This window comes from Pimephales promelas, chromosome 15, assembly GCF_988280905.1.
Source record: "Pimephales promelas chromosome 15, fPimPro1.hap1.1, whole genome shotgun sequence".
Lineage (NCBI taxonomy): Eukaryota > Metazoa > Chordata > Actinopteri > Cypriniformes > Leuciscidae > Pimephales > Pimephales promelas.
In genome coordinates, this window is record NC_142783.1 from 33,572,928 (window position 1) to 33,590,495 (window position 17,568).

The 17,568-nt window shown below is 33.4% G+C and overlaps 1 long non-coding RNA gene across 2 annotated transcripts in view; it reads left to right on the top strand.

The window, feature by feature from the left end:
• Positions 1-17,191, top strand: part of LOC120464137 (uncharacterized) — a 49,477-nt gene extending 32,286 nt beyond the window's left edge. For both annotated transcript variants that reach the window (XR_005618607.2, XR_016146613.1), the window contains 2 exons: positions 7,250-7,384; positions 17,141-17,191. This is a non-coding gene — a long non-coding RNA (uncharacterized LOC120464137). The remainder of the gene's footprint in view (positions 1-7,249; positions 7,385-17,140) is intronic.
• The last annotated feature ends 377 nt before the right edge of the window (positions 17,192-17,568 follow it).

The window sequence follows — 17,568 nt, forward strand, 5'->3', positions numbered from 1 at the left end:
ACGGACCGCAGGCGTGAGGTGTGCGGGATATGTCCTGATGTGGGTCTTTGATGCAGTCAGAGCTCAGTCATTAGCGTGTGTGTTGGGATTAGCCACTTCCGGAGGCCTTTGAGATTTATTACTCATACTTCGAGTGGACTTGTTAAATCAATTTCCTCTTAGCCTTCCATTGTGGCTCTTCTCATCAAATCAGATTAGATTGTGTTACTGACCGCTGACAGATCTGTGAATGAAGGCTTTAGGAGAGAGGTTTGAAGGGAAGTTTATCATCAGTTTATCACAGTGTCCATCCCCCATAAATAGCCCTAATACACTCTAAAAAAAAATGCTGGGTTGTTTTAACCCAACTTTGGGTCAAATATGGACGAATTCAAACATTAGGTTAAAAATGTAACCCAATGGCTGGGTTTGTCCATATTTGACCCAAAATTGGGTTAAAACAACCCAGCATTTTTTAGAGTGTACTAAAGTAATGAAATGCATATGAAAATTGTTCAACTGGCATTTTCAGTTTGGCGGGGTTTCCAGAGATAAAAACTTAATATGACTGATCTTTCTCACGAGACGAAAGAAAATGAAGTCAAGGTTATATTATATTATTATTATTACACTCTAAACAATGCTGGGTTGTCTTAACCCAAATTTGGGTCAAATATGGACAAACCCAAATGTTGGGTTAAAATGTAATTTAAAATTTTAACCCAACTTCAACTTTCACTTTCAACTGTAAAAGACATTTTTTAACCCAGCATTTGGGTTTGTCCATATTTGACCCAAAATTGGGTTAAAACAACCCAGCATTTTTTAGAGTGTACTAAAGTAATGAAATGCATATGAAAATTGTTCAACTGGCATTTTCAGTTTGGCGGGGTTTCCAGAGATAAAAACTTAATATGACTGATCTTTCTCACGAGACGTAAGAAAATTAAGTCAAGGTTATATTATATTATTATTACACTCTAAACAATGCTGGGTTGTCTTAACCCAAATTTGGGTCAAATATGGAAAAACCCAAATGTTGGGTTAAAATGTAATTTAAAATTTTAACCCAACTTCAACTTTCACTTTCAACTGTAAATGACATTTTTTAACCCAGCATTTGGGTTTGTCCATATTTGACCCAAATTTGGGTTAAAACAACCCAGCATTTTTTAGAGTGTACTAAAGTAATTAAAAATGCATATGAAAATTGTTCAACTGGCATTTTCAGTTTGGCGGGGTTTCCAGAGATAAAAACTTAATATGACTGATCTTTCTCACGAGACGTAAGAAAATTAAGTCAAGGTTATATTATATTATTATTACACTCTAAACAATGCTTGGTTGTCTTAACCCAAATTTGGGTCAAATATGGACAAACCCAAATGTTGGGTTAAAATGTAATTTAAAATTTTAACCCAACTTCAACTTTCACTTTCAACTGTAAATGACATTTTTTAACCCAGCATTTGGGTTTGTCCATATTTGACCCAAAATTGGGTTAAAACAACCCAGCATTTTTTAGAGTGTACTAAAGTAATGAAATGCATATGAAAATTGTTCAACTGGCATTTTCAGTTTGGCGGGGTTTCCAGAGATAAAAACTTAATATGACTGATCTTTCTCACGAGACGTAAGAAAATTAAGTCAAGGTTATATTATATTATTATTACACTCTAAACAATGCTTGGTTGTCTTAACCCAAATTTGGGTCAAATATGGACAAACCCAAATGTTGGGTTAAAATGTAATTTAAAATTTTAACCCAACTTCAACTTTCACTTTCAACTGTAAAAGACATTTTTTAACCCAGCATTTGGGTTTGTCCATATTTGACCCAAATTTGGGTTAAAACAACCCAGCATTTTTTAGAGTGTACTAAAGTAATTAAAAATGCATATGAAAATTGTTCAACTGGCATTTTCAGTTTGGCGGGGTTTCCAGAGATAAAAACTTAATATGACTGATCTTTCTCACGAGACGTAAGAAAATTAAGTCAAGGTTATATTATATTATTATTACACTCTAAACAATGCTGGGTTGTCTTAACCCAAATTTGGGTCAAATATGGACAAACCCAAATGTTGGGTTAAAATGTAATTTAAAATTTTAACCCAACTTCAACTTTCACTTTCAACTGTAAAAGACATTTTTTAACCCAGCATTTGGGTTTGTCCATATTTGACCCAAATTTGGGTTAAAACAACCCAGCATTTTTTAGAGTGTACTAAAGTAATGAAATACATATGAAAATTGTTCAACTGGCATTTTCAGTTTGGCGGGGTTTCCAGAGATAAAAACTTAATATGACTGATCTTTCTCACGAGACGTAAGAAAATTAAGTCAAGGTTATATTATATTATTACACTCTAAACAATGCTGGGTTGTCTTAACCCAACTTTGGGTCAAATATGGACGAATTCAAATGTTGGGTTAAAAATGTAATTTAAAATTTTAACCCAACTTCAACTTTCACTTTCAACTGTAAATGACATTTTTTAACCCAGCATTTGGGTTTGTCCATATTTGACCCAAAATTGGGTTAAAACAACCCAGCATTTTTTAGAGTGTACTAAAGTAATGAAATGCATATGAAAATTGTTCAACTGGCATTTTCAGTTTGGCGGGGTTTCCAGAGATAAAAACTTAATATGACTGATCTTTCTCACGAGACGTAAGAAAATTAAGTCAAGGTTATATTATATTATTATTACACTCTAAACAATGCTGGGTTGTCTTAACCCAAATTTGGGTCAAATATGGACAAACCCAAATGTTGGGTTAAAATGTAATTTAAAATTTTAACCCAACTTCAACTTTCACTTTCAACTGTAAAAGACATTTTTTAACCCAGCATTTGGGTTTGTCCATATTTGACCCAAATTTGGGTTAAAACAACCCAGCATTTTTTAGAGTGTACTAAAGTAATGAAATACATATGAAAATTGTTCAACTGGCATTTTCAGTTTGGCGGGGTTTCCAGAGATAAAAACTTAATATGACTGATCTTTCTCACGAGACGTAAGAAAATTAAGTCAAGGTTATATTATATTATTACACTCTAAACAATGCTGGGTTGTCTTAACCCAACTTTGGGTCAAATATGGACGAATTCAAATGTTGGGTTAAAAATGTAATTTAAAATTTTAACCCAACTTCAACTTTCACTTTCAACTGTAAATGACATTTTTTAACCCAGCATTTGGGTTTGTCCATATTTGACCCAAAATTGGGTTAAAACAACCCAGCATTTTTTAGAGTGTACTAAAGTAATGAAATGCATATGAAAATTGTTCAACTGGCATTTTCAGTTTGGCGGGGTTTCCAGAGATAAAAACTTAATATGACTGATCTTTCTCACGAGACGTAAGAAAATTAAGTCAAGGTTATATTATATTATTATTATTACACTCTAAACAATGCTGGGTTGTCTTAACCCAAATTTGGGTCAAATATGGAAAAACCCAAATGTTGGGTTAAAATGTAATTTAAAATTTTAACCCAAGTTCAACTTTCACTTTCAACTGTAAATGACATTTTTTAACCCAGCATTTGGGTTTGTCCATATTTGACCCAAAATTGGGTTAAAACAACCCAGCATTTTTTAGAGTGACTAAAGTAATGAAATGCATATGAAAATTGTTCAACTGGCATTTTCAGTTTGGCGGGGTTTCCAGAGATAAAAACTTAATATGACTGATCTTTCTCACGAGACGTAAGAAAATTAAGTCAAGGTTATATTATATTATTATTATTACACTCTAAACAATGCTGGGTTGTCTTAACCCAAATTTGGGTCAAATATGGACAAACCCAAATGTTGGGTTAAAATGTAATTTAAAATTTTAACCCAACTTCAACTTTCACTTTCAACTGTAAAGGAAATTTTTTTAACCCAGCATTTGGGTTTGTCCATATTTGACCCAAAATTGGGTTAAAACAACCCAGCATTTTTTAGAGTGTACTAAAGTAATGAAATACATATGAAAATTGTTCAACTGGCATTTTCAGTTTGGCGGGGTTTCCAGAGATAAAAACTTAATATGACTGATCTTTTTCACGAGACGTAAGAAAATTAAGTCAAGGTTATATTATATTATTATTACACTCTAAAAAATGCTGGGTTGTTTTAACCCAACTTTGGGTCAAATATGGACTAACCCAGCCATTGGGTTAAATTTTTACATTACATTTTTAACCCAACATTTCGGGTTTGTCCATATTTGACCCAAAATTGGGTTAAAACAACCCAGCATTTTTTAGAGTGTACACTCTAAACAATGCTGGGTTGTCTTAACCCAAATTTGGGTCAAATATGGACAAACCCAAATGTTGGGTTAAAATGTAATTTAAAATTTTAACCCAACTTCAACTTTCACTTTCAACTGTAAAAGACATTTTTAACCCAGCATTTGGGTTTGTCCATATTTGACCCAAATTTGGGTTGAAACAACCCAGTATTTTTTAGAGTGGTGAGTCATTAATGACATCATTTTAATTTTAGGGTGAACTAACCCTTTAACAAAATATGTCTTCTGACTTGGCATGGTGACCAAATTGGGACGCAAAGCTATTTTTTGTAGCAGGAAAAGCTTCACGGTGTTGATTCCAAAGTCATGCTTTCCTCTTTTTTTCCACGAACCACAATCTGTTAGCTGTGAATTTCCTGGCACAACGCTTCTGTGTCAATTAGACACATTTCGTGATCTGGCAGCGTCTACGTCCACTCAATTAAACCCTTTTTTTGTTGGATCTGCTTCAGTTTCGACTCAATCGATCGCAGCTCTTTCTGCTGCTGGTGTGTATCTGCGTCCACTCAGTAACGTCATACTATGCAAGAAAAAAAAGCTGTGTATGATGTACATGAGACCGAAACGATAGGCTTTTGTGTTCGCTGACATTTGTAAAGCGTCAGTGAGATGAATGTGGCTCTTTATGTCGCGGGACCAGGTGCGGGGCCTTTCACACTTGAACTTCTCTACATTAGAGTCCCCCGATACTGTCCCCCTGCATGTCCCTTTCTCCTCTTTGTGTTCCTGTGCTTCTCCAACGTGAGTGAAATTTAGTGGAGAAAAGAAAGGGAGGGAAAAGTAGGGCAATAACAGCACTTAAAAGGCTAGTTTGGTTTGAGTGAAGAGTGTTATCATCAATATAATGAGCAGAACTAGTACAATATTTGTTTAATGGAACCAGGATGATAGTTTATCCCACAATTAAAAGAAAAATAAATAAGAAGGTCAGGTGCCCTATTTTGCATAAAGAACACAAAGCCAGTTTTCAAAGTCAATTAAGCACATTTCTATGGAAGCGTATTGCATTCACTTGAAGAAAAAAAATGTAGGTACTCTGTTTTTCTGAATTAACGAGTTAATTTTTCATGTAAAAAAATGTTTTTGCTCTGTTTTTTTTTTTAATTAACGAGTTAATTTTTCATGGAAAAAATGTTTTTGCTCTGTTTTTCTGAATTAATGAGTTACTCATGTTTTAGATAATCAAGTCATTAATTCAGAAAAACAGAGCAAAACTTTTTTTTTCATTGAAAAATGATCTCGAAATAATTAACTCGTTCGTAATTCTGAGATAATTAAGTTGTTAATTCAGAAAAACAGAGCAAAAACTTTTTTACATGAAAAATTATCTCGTAATTCTGAGATAATTAACTCGTTAATTCAGAAAAACAGAGCAAAAACTTTTTTTACATGAAAAATTATCTCGTAATTCTGAGATAATTAACTTGTTAATTCAGAAAAACAGAGCAAACTTTTTTCCATCAAAAATTATCTCGTAATTCTGAGAAAATTAACTCGTTAATTCAGAAAAACAGAGCGAAAACTTTTTTCCATCAAAAATTGTCTCGTAATTCTGAAATAATTAACTCGTTAATTCAGAAAAACAGAGCAAAAACGTTTTTCCATGAAAAATCATCTCGAGATAATTAACTCGTTAAGTCAGAAAAACAGAGCAAAAACTTTTTTTACATGAAAAATTATCTCGTAATTCTGAGATAATGAACTTGTTAATTCAGAAAAACAGTGAATGCAATATACGCTTCCGTATATTTCCCTCTAAATTCTCATTACTGTAATGTGACTGGCTCTTTAGTTTTTAATTTATTTGTAATCTAAATAAAATTCAGTGCACTGAAAAAAAAATTGGTGTAGGATTTATTTTGAAACAATTTTCACTCAGAAATGTTATGAAAAATTAGGCTACAGAGAAACTGCAAGAGTTTCACTTCAAACCCTTAAGGGGTTCCAATTATAGTTTTAATTAATTCCTTTTTTTAATTCCTTTTTTTATTTTGATTACATTCCTTTAATTAAACAGCCCATAGTTATACTTTATCACTGGTAAAAAACTGAAATAACCCATTAAACATTGGAAGCATTATGCCATCATTTCTTCTTATATATATATAACCATTTGCCATAAAGGGTTCTTTAAAATTGAGTCTATAATCTCATTAAACCTTTTTTTTCTAATGAGGCACACTGAAATAGTATTTTCTTGTGAATTTACTCCACAGTGAATTTTCTTTTTTTTACAGTATACAGCAAATGCTACCAAGATGCATTACTGTACAATTACTTAATATTTTTGCTTAATATTTTAATACAAGTTTAGTGTGTTCTTTGTTTTGCCATACAATGTGTATGTGTAGTATTGCTGTAAAACTGTTACCTCTTAATTTTGTTCTGGTTATTTGAATGCATTATTTTTGTTCGAGTTTGTCCTCTTGACTCCAGGCGAACTCGAAACCAATTACAGGCTTGCTTATTTTTCAAGGCAGACCAGCATATCCATGCAATAGCATTAAAACCTTACACAAATAAACCAGAAGACACCCGAGAAGCTCTTGTTTGCCTCTCTAATGGTTCCACTTTCTTCTGTACGAAAGCAAAGAGTGTTTCACTTACAGCTTACGTGACTTTTGCTTTGTATTTGGACACATGGAAGTACTTCCACAGGAGAAAGTGAAGTGTTTGTGAGGTCTCGCAGTACATGTTGCTTTCTGTGAATGTGTGGAGGGCAGTTTAAAATCCCTCGGCCGTCTGAATGGAGAAGCCCAGCGTCAGACGGGCCCTGTTTTGTTTAGTATCGTGTTCGTTGATGGGATGCTTTGACCTTGTTAACTGTTCCATGAAATGTGCCTTTGGAAGCGTGTAAACCTTCTCCAACAGGAAAACCACTGTTAGACAACAGATCATTCTTTGTGTGTAAAATGGCAACGCTAGAGTCCGATAATCTCTCTTTTCATCTGAATCCTCAGCTGTGAGCAAACAAAGCTTGCTTGAAGATAGTGAAGACGTGAAGTCAACGCAGCGGAGACGTGATTGGCTGGAGCTTCGTCTCTCGCGTTCAGTTCCTGTTCATCTCTGAGTGAGGGAAAAGAGACTCATCCAAAGTAGGGAACAGACTTCAAGACTTATTCATTTATTGCTGAAAAGCCTGGGGTCAGCATGTGTATAGATTTTTTAAAGATATTAATACTTTTATTCAGCAAGTGTGCATTAAATTGATCAAAAGTGACAGTAAAGACATTTGTAATATTACAAAAGATTCTATTTTAAATAAATGCTGTTCTTTTGAAGTGTTGAATCCTGCACTCTAAAAAATGCTGGGTTGTTTTAACCCAATTTTGGGTAAAATATGGACATACCCAGCCATTGGGTTAAAAAATGTAATTTAAAAATGTAACCCAATGGCTGGGTTTGTCCATATTTTACCCAAAATTGGGTTAAATCAACCCAGCATTTTTTAGAGTGTGATAAGATGCATCACATTTCCACACAAATGTTTCACTGATAATAATCAGAAATGTTTCTTGAGCATCCGATCATCATATTAGAGTGATGTCTGAAGGATGATGTGAGTAATGATGCTGGAAATTCAGCTTTGATCACAGGAGTAAATTACAGTTAGAAAACTGTTATTTTGAATTGTAATATTATTTCACAATATTACAGATTTTTCTGTATTTTTTTATTCACAAAAAAGCAGCCTCAACTGAATATAAAAGTCTTACTGACACCACAAACTTCTGATCATTAGTTTAGTCAAATATCTGTTCATTTTTAACATGTAAAGTCCGTTAAAATTGAGTTGTATGGCTTTTAGTTTGTTTTGTGCTCATCTATGCATGCTAGTGTACAGCTAAAAGTTGGCAAAACAGACTATATAGATGTCTGCATTTATAATAGAAGCTTGTGTCTGCCACAGAATAAAAAAAATAATTGCGACTTTTTTTCTCACCATTGCAAGATATAAAAGTCGCAATTGCGTGTTATAAAGTCAGAATTGCGTGTTATAAAGTCAAAATTGTGAGAAATAGTCAGAATTGATTGATATAAAGTCAGAATTGCGAAATATAAAGTCAGAATTGATTGATATTAAAGTCGCAATTACATGTTATAAAGTCAGAATTAACTGATATAAAATTGCAATTGTGCTATAAAGTCAGAACTTTATAATATAAATTCTTTCCCATATAAAGTCAGAATTGCGAGATATAGTTAGAATTGCGTTATATAAAGTCAGAATTGCGAGATATAAAGTCAGAATTGCAAAATATAGTCAGAATTGATTGATATTAAGTCAGAATTGCGAGATATAAAGTCAGAATTGATTGATATTAAGTCAGAATTGCGAGATATAAAGTCAGAATTGTGAAATATAAAGTCAGAATCGCGAGATATAAAGTCAGAATTGTGAGATATTAAGTCAGAATTGCGAGATATAAAGTCAGAATTGTGAGATATAAAGTCAGAATTGTGAGATATAAAGTCAGAATTGTGAGATATAAAGTCAGAATCGCGAGATATAAAGTCAGAATTGCGAGATATAAAGTCAGAATTGTGAGATATAAAGTCAGAATTGTGAGATATAAAGTCAGAATTGTGAGATATAAAGTCAGAATTGTGAGATATAAAGTCAGAATTGCGTTATATAAAGTCAGAATTGCGAGATATAAAGTCAGAATTGCAAAATATAGTCAGAATTGATTGATATTAAGTCAGAATTGCGAGATATAAAGTCAGAATTGTGAGATATTAAGTCAGAATTGCGAGATATAAAGTCAGAATTGTGAGATATAAAGTCAGAATTGCGAGATATAAAGTCAGAATTGTGAGATATTAAGTCAGAATTGAGATATAAAGTCAGAATTGTGAGATATAAAGTCAGAATTGTGAGATATAAAGTCAGAATTGCGAGATATAAAGTCAGAATCGTGAGATATAAAGTCAGAATTGTGAGATATAAAGTCAGAATTGTTAGATGTAAAGTCAGAATTGATTGATATTAAGTCAGAATCTCGAGATATAAAGTCAGAATTGCGAAATATAAAGTCAGAATTGTGAGATATAAAGTCAGAATTGCGAAATATAAAGTCAGAATTGTGTGGTAAAGTCAGAATTGATTGATATAAACTCGCAATTGTGAGGAAAAAAGTCATAATTGTGAGATTAAGTCAGAATTGCGAGATATAAAGTCTGACTTTATAATCGTGTTATAACGTCAGAATTGTGAGTTTATAAAGTCAGAATTGATTGATATAAAGTCGTAAGATCTCATAATTGTGAGATTAAGAGTCTCAATTCTGTCTTTTTTTTCTCGCAATTGCGACTCAATCAAATGCAAGTGATCATGTTCATGGCTTTGATGCAAACTAAGCCTATTGGCGGATGAGGCCTTAACTTTCGTCAATTTCGTGATGTTCTAATTCATTCCTACAAGAGGCCTTGTGAATTACACTGCATGTCCAATAGTGTCCTGATCCTGATCCATCTGAACCTAAATGTAGCTGAGTATTTGTCTACATTAAATTCCAATATCGTCTTGTGTTGAAGTCTTGAAGCTATAATCACATGGTCTCGGATGGAAAGTGCGTCGTCTGTAAGGACAGCGTTTGTTAGTGTGGCTCATTGGTTGATAAACAAACAGTCTGATTAACCAACAAGATGTTCCTGTAAAGAAAAGGCCCATACTGTAGACTTGCATTGAATGTCTCAAACCCAGATAGCCATATAGCGTCTTCGGGTCCTCGTGTCATGTCATTCGACTTGGTTTTGCCACCACACACTCAAAGGCACAATAAAAGCAGTCTGAGCTGCACAGTAATAGATGTCACATGTGTTACGCCGAAGATCGTGAACTGTTAGTAAACCACGCGAGCGTTCCAGCGGATCCAGCTGCTGAAGCCAGTGTGCGATCCTCAAAGTCATTTATTAGCGCATGTGGGATTCATTATCAAGGAATTTGTTAAATGGAAATGGAAACCGGTAGCATGTTGAATATGCGAATCCAGCGGGGTACAGCGCTGTTCCTCTAGTTTACATCACCCGCTCTGTGTGTTTTGGCTTCCATGTGTGTTCGCCTGACCTTTGTTGGCGTAACGCGTCCTGATACTCCAGGCTGAGTGTGTGTGTGTGATGTGGCTTTGGCTTCTGCATTTACTTAGCCCCATGATGTTGCAGACCTGTTTGTTTTTCTTTCTTCTGTGGAAAACAAATGGAGAAAGAATGAACACTGCTCTTTTCCATGCTAATGATGGGGATGTGTGCTGTCAAGCTCCAAAAAACACCCTAAAACGCTTCATGCAGCGAGTCTTCTGAAGTGTGTGTGGAGGACAGATGTAATTCTGCATTCACTGGAAGTCCCACAGTAATAGACGTTGACTCGATATATTGTGCAAACTATCCCTTTAAAATCTTGTTATATTTCCACACAGTCCAGTAAAATTAGAATTCATTTATTTCTTAACCCCTTAGCTGTCACCCCCCCTTTTGAGAATGGGGGTTAAAATACACTATTCAAACTTAAATGGTTGTAATTTAAGAATGCTTTGGAATATATACCCAAGTTTGGTCTTGTTTTAAAGAAAACACTCAGCAGAATATTGCTGAAGTGAAAACACTTCAAAAAATGAAAGTATGAAAAAGTTATGGAAGTTTAAATTTATAGTAAATCAAATATACTGTACTATATATTTTTTATTTTATATAAAATATATATTTTACAAAATATTTTTTACTCTAAAATTTCTATAAAATCAAAGCCATAAATCTTATCAAGTTATGTTCCAAATTTGAAGTTGATATCACAAAAATTGATGTTCCCATGTGATTTTGTTTAGGCGTAGTACCAAAAATAGCCACCGGGTGCCATTGATTTCCATTGAATTTAGTTGTATACATTCTGCCTTAACAAATTAATAAATTTCTGTCCAAATATCAATTCTGTCACAAAATTTGGAACATTGAGACTCTGACCTTTCTGACAATATCAATTTTGTTAAGATTAGAAAAGGTTTTGATCATAAATTATGAAATATAATGATGCCCAAAAGGGGAGGAGCCTGATAAAACAAGTACCGTTTCTATGGTAACGCAACGTTCAATTATAAAACAGTTTTCACAGGATGAATTCTGAGTTTATAAGCTTTCAAATGATACCTAATTTATGATAACTACTAAAATATGTGATATAATAAAAAAGGCGGTAAAAAAATATATTACATTTTAGAGGATAATAAATATAAATATTATCATTTTTAGAGGATAATATTATACTATAATTTTTTATTTTTTATTGAAAAATACTAGATTATATGTTTCATTATGAACTTTTAGCATAAAAACAGAAGTTTCAATGATTAAAAGTGGGTGCGTCGACTTTTTGTGACAAAGGTCAAAACTCTTGTTATGATGCAGATTTTTTGGAGGTGCACTCTTGTCATAAATTCATCAGTTACTCTTCCTACATAATTTTTAACACAAACCAGGGGTAGAATATCTATTTAGAAGTCTTAGACCTTTCCAGCGATATATAATTTGTCATAATTAGATTAGGATTTTATAGAAATATAGTGAAGTAAAGTTAGGTGTCCCGGTACCGGGACGGTGACAGTTAAGGGGTTAAATATGTCAGAGGTGTCCAATATTTCATTTCATAGCATTATTATTTTATTTATTTATTTATTTATTTAATATGGGCATAACAATAACATTGGACGAACCAGATGCATTGTTTAAAGTGCAATAGCACATGTGCTAAGTTTCAACACCTGTCCATAGGGGCTTTTAGTACAGATAAAAACACATTATTAAACAAAACAAAAATCAATTAGACATGGACAAAAATCAGTTATTAATATTCAATTATAGTTGTTTTTTTTATTTAAATTTAGTTCAGGTTTTAGTCATTTGTTCTGTGTTTTATTTCAGTTTTAGTAGCTTAAACTTATTTTATTTCAGTTAGTTTTTCAGGCAACTTTTCAAGTTTTTATTTAGTATTTTATATAATATTTCTATTTTAATAGACCTTTTCACAGACTGGCGATGCATTTTCACATTTATTAAAGCTATCAATGTTTTTTCTTTTTTTAAATAATGTAAATTCATAACATTATACTTTACTTTGACCTTAAATTACAGAATACTAGTTAATGATTACTAATCTCAATATTTTTTTCCTCCTTTGAAAAGTCACTGTAAAAAAATATTTTCAAGATTTGTTACCACAACATTTTTTTTTTGTCAAATCAACTTTATAATAATTTATGTAGTTGAGATAACTTATTATTTTGAGTTTCCGATGATTAAATTAATCTCCTTCATTGTATTAACTCATTTTTTCCAGTTCAATCAACTTAAAATTTTAAGGCAACCAGGTTACTTACTTTTTTTAAGTTAAACCAACAATATTTTTTTTCACAGTGTTGTAAACACAACATTTTTTCTTTTGTCAAATCAACTTAAATAATTTATTTAGTTCAGATAACATATCATTTTGAGTTTCTGATAATTAAATCATTCTCCTTCATTGTATTAACTTACTTTTTTAAGTTAAACCAACAATATTTTTTTACAGTGCACTGATTTTTTGATTTGCTTCTGGATCAAATTGGAATGCAAAAATGATATTTAATTAAATGTATATTTGTTTTTATAGATCTGTTCACCACTATAACTATGACGTTTCTGAGAAACCTGTAAATGTGAAGAGTTAATTAATGAAAAGTTTATTAACAGGTTCAGATTTAGTTAATATAACATCACTGTAAAACAATATTGTTGCTTTAACTTAAAAAATTAAGTAACTAAGTTAATTGAACTGGAAAAAGTGAGTTAATACAATGAAGGAGAGTGATTTAATCATCAGAAACTCAAAATAATAAGTTATCTGAACTAAATAAATGATTTAAGTTGATTTGACTAAAGAAAAAATGTTGTGATAACAAATCTTGAAAATATTTTTTACAGTGATAATTGAGATGAATGTCATGTCATCAGAAAGTCACATTGCAATGCACATTAGATGATTTCGAGCGAAGCGGTACTCCGGAAAATGGTTGCTACAAAATGCATGGTGTAAAAATGTGCCGGGCCGTTCCTCCTCGGAGTTGGCAGAGGGTTTTGTTTGTCTGGCAGCAGATCCAGGTCTGTGTAATCGGACAGAGCTCGACACCTGCGCTGGAAGTGCACAGCTTTACGTAAGAAAACCAGTCATGCTGTTGATCTGAGGATATGTCAGAGCTCGCTGCAGGTGCACGTCTGCTGTCAGGTCTGTCTGTCTGAAGAGGTCACACACACACACACGCTGCACAGGAGGAAGGATAGACTCTTATATCAGTATACGGCATTGTTTGTATAGAATAACTTGTGTGGTTTGAGTTAAAGAGACTTCACATTGCACAGACAGTCGACAGTCACTAGATTACTGCACGTCACTTATTATCAGACATTATAATTCCGATTAAACATGTTCATTTGGCAAAAACAAGCACAAGGGTAACACTATGTTCCGACAAAAACCGAGAAGTGTGTGTGTCTCTCTGTCGGTGCGTGGGAATTGGCTTTTAGATGTGCAATAAATGATGTCCGGAGGGGATATTTGTTCTTAACGAGCAATTAAACCATCAAAATGTTGTTATGCGTGTTAAATATGAGGGAAGAACAAAAAAAAAACTAAACTTGGTTAAATTGCACAAAAAAAAAATTGACCTCTATAAAAAGTTTTATTAAACAAAAAGCTGACAGGATTGACTACAACATAATCATTTATTAATATGTTGTTGTTTTTTTTCTTGTTTTTGCATGTGTTTACGATTACTTTCAAGCCTAGCCAAAAATGATTTATGTCAAAACTATGTCCGCACAAATCAAATGGACTCCAAGTACAATTACACAATATATGCTCATGAAATCTTTAACACATTTTTAATAATACAGTATATTTGAATAAATGGTGAAGTGTCCAAGGCCGGACAGCACTACTGTATACTAATGCATGCATTCTGTATGGCTCTGATGTGAATGCATACATTTTTCAAAGTAAAGAAATATTATCTTGGAGATATTTTCCCATTTCTCGTACACAGCAATAATATATTACTGTAAATCAATTAAATGAAGATTTAGCTGAAGTGTCCTTCAGTTTCAGCAGACATATCTGTTGATATTTTTATTTTTTTAATTATTTCCTTCATTTTTTTTATATTGCTATTAATTATATAATCAATTATTATAATATAACTTCAGATATAAACGTATATGCATGTTTTCTCAAAGATGAATACTGTTTCTGCCCTTTCAATATTTTTCACCTTCCAAACAATTCCTGATGGATAAAATCACATGATCCCACCCTATTCCCCCCTCATCGAATATCTTATTTCACCTCTGAGCAATAACATTTTTCTCTAAGGATTTATTTCTTGAATATTTCCCATTTATGCACATAGTATGATAGAGATGGCTCTGTGAAATAAATCTCGATTTCATAGTGCCAAGAACGGTTTAACATTTTATCGTTATGGCTACTTTTCGTTTCGTTCTTGAAATCCAACACTGCCTGTCTAAATATTTGTGTACCTCTCCTTCTGGGGCAAAGCCAAAGCCGCCCAGCTGTGTAGTTTACGTTTATTTGTGTACCATGGCTGATGGTCTCTTCCTCTGGGTTTGTTTATGCGCAATATTGCCCGAGAGCCAATGCACACACACACGTCTCAGTTTTTCCTTGCAAACAGTCCCACCCCAATTTGTTTGTTGTTGTGGATACATGTTGTGTGTGTGTGTAAGTGTGTGTCCTTAAGGGAAACAGCATGCCTGCCAAAGTCTAACTCAGGTAATGGACTCACACATCATGACCTGAAGGCAGCAAATGTATATAGTTCATAATCAACCATTACGTAATTACATCATAAACATATGCACCGGCTTTATCTGGCCTGCTGACACTCGTCCAAACCACTGTCACATCACATCACACCATAATAGCTTGTTAAGTGAATTTACTTCCTCGTCACGCAAAACAAAAGCCAGATTAGTTTGTCATATCAATTAAGTGTGGGAGAAGGCCTTTGAACAACCAGAGAGATAAATGAGCTGAATGTATGTGTTTGTCTGAGTGTTTGCTAAGTCAAGCACTACAGTTTTATTCCTTATAATGAAGTCATGTCGAGTCACATTTCATTTCTATAGCGTTTATACAATACAGATTGTTTCAAAGCAGCTTCACAGTAATAAACAGCAAAGTAACAGAATTAATGATGCAAATATCTGACTTGAATTCAAATGCAATACAGTAGAAGACAATAGTGTTTCAGGTCGAGTTAGTTCAATAACTGCTGATGGTGCAAAATGTGTTTCTGCAAAACCAAGTCGATTCTAGGAAAGCTTGTTTCCACCACGGAATAAAAAAATGTATACGATAATTGCGACTTTTTATCTCTTATTCTGACATTTTTCTCACAATTCTGACATTTTATCTCACAATTGTGAGTTTTTATCTCGCCATTCTGACTTTTTCCTCGCAATTCAGATTTTGTTCTTGGAATTCTGACTTTTTTTCTCGCAATTGTGAGTTTATATCTCGTAATTCTGACTTTTTTGCAATTGTGAGTTTATATCTCACCATTCTGACTTTTTTCTCACAATTCAGATTTTTTCTCGCAATTCTGACTTTTTTTCTCGCAATTGTGAGTTTATATCTCTCCATTCTAACTTTTTTCTCACAATTTTGACTTTTCTCACAATTGTGAGTTTATATCTCGCAATTCTGACTTTTTTCTCGGAATTGTGAGTTTATATTTTGCAATTCTGACTTTTTTTGCAATTGTGAGTTTATATCTCGCAATTCTGACTTTTTTCTCGGAATTGTGAGTTTATATTTTGCAATTCTGACTTTTTTTGCAATTGTGAGTTTATTTCTCGCAATTCTGACTTTTTTTTTGCAATTGTGAGTTTATATCTCGCCATTCGGACTTTTTCTCACCATTCTGACTTTTTTCTCTCGCAATTCTTACTTTTTTCTCGCAATTCAGATTTTTTTCTTGCAATTCTGACTTTTTTCTCGCAATTGTGAGTTTATATCTCGCAATTCTGACTTTTCTTGCAATTGTGAGTTTATATCTCACCATTCTGACTTTTTCTCGCAATTCTGACTTTTTTTTCTCACAGTTGTGAGTGTATATCTCACTATTTTGACCTTTTTCTCTCGCAATTCTGATTTTTCTTGCAATTCTGACTTTTTTCTCGCAATTGTGCATTTATATCTCGCCATTCTGACTTTCCCCATGATATTCAGACCTTTTCTCGTAATTTGGACTTTTTTCTCATAATTGTGAGGCTATATCTTGCAATTATGACATTTTTGTGATCTATTTTCTCAGCAATTGCGACTTATAAACGTAAGTGCGAGAAAAGTCCCAATTGCCTTTTTAAATTTTTATTTTTTTGGCGGGAACAAGCTTCCACTAAATTGAGCTATAAAGCAGCTCTACAGAAGTCATCAGTCCAGCTCAATTCTTTTCAAGTTTTTGGTCTTATCCAATAGTGTCAGAGCAGTCAAATCGACAAATGTAGAATTAATAAATATTGAGCGTCTTTTCAACCCCAATTAAGCAAGCCAAAGGCGACAGTGGCAATGAACCCAAACTCCATCAGGTGACAGAAATGGAGAAAAAATCTTGGAAGAAACCAGTCTTAGTCGGCTCAGTTCTCCTCTGGCCAAGATTAATGGACAGCTGCCATTTAGCAAGTCGTGGACGAATGGCTTATCACAATGAACCTGTTTTAAGGTCCTAGCAAGTCCTGGTGCATACAATTGTGTTATACTTTTCTAAGCATTTGATGCTTTTTGTTGTTTGCCATATCTATAGACCAGAAGATCACAGTGACTTGAGGGTGCAGGACTCTATTTGCTTGAATCAGTAAGTTACCATCAATAACATCCTAGCAAACGCATAGCAACATGCTAAAAATCACTCTGAACAACTGTACAGCTGCACATGGCAACCACCCAAAACATGCTATCATTGTTTGCATGTGTGGACTCCCGGAACTCACTAACAACCACTTTCTTAATACCTTAGCAACACCTTGGCAACCATCCATAACACACTAGAATCATGATGGTGAATTGGCAATCACCCTTGCGACTGCATTGTAACATGCTAACATCAATCACGTTTTCTTCACATTTTCATCTTTCAGTCATATGATAACATATGTTGCAGGACTGTAGTTCTCGTTTGTTATGTCATGTTTTAAAAACATTATTCATGACTTTTTTTTTTGCAGAGAATGT